General features: G+C 40.2%; 1 protein-coding gene across 1 annotated transcript in view; it reads right to left on the reverse strand.

The window, feature by feature from the left end:
• Positions 1-219, reverse strand: part of LOC117960513 (intersectin-1-like) — a 33897-nt gene that overhangs the window by 7198 nt on the left and 26480 nt on the right.

Below are 219 nucleotides of genomic sequence, written 5' to 3' on the forward strand. Positions count from 1 at the left end.
ATAAATCAAGACCTGGTACACCTGTTAAATACATACCTGGGCTCTGGAGGAGAGTTTTGGTCAACAGTCGTAAAGTAATGTGAGTCTGTGTTGTGTGTATTTCCATCATTTAGATGTCCCAAATGTGTGTAAGAGAAATGTCTTCAGATCCAGTATTAGGGGACCACTAAGGTCTATATAAAGAGACTTCAGATCCAGTATTAGGGACCACTAAGGTCT

Source organism: Etheostoma cragini, chromosome 17 (assembly GCF_013103735.1).
Source record: "Etheostoma cragini isolate CJK2018 chromosome 17, CSU_Ecrag_1.0, whole genome shotgun sequence".
NCBI classification, from domain to species: domain Eukaryota; kingdom Metazoa; phylum Chordata; class Actinopteri; order Perciformes; family Percidae; genus Etheostoma; species Etheostoma cragini.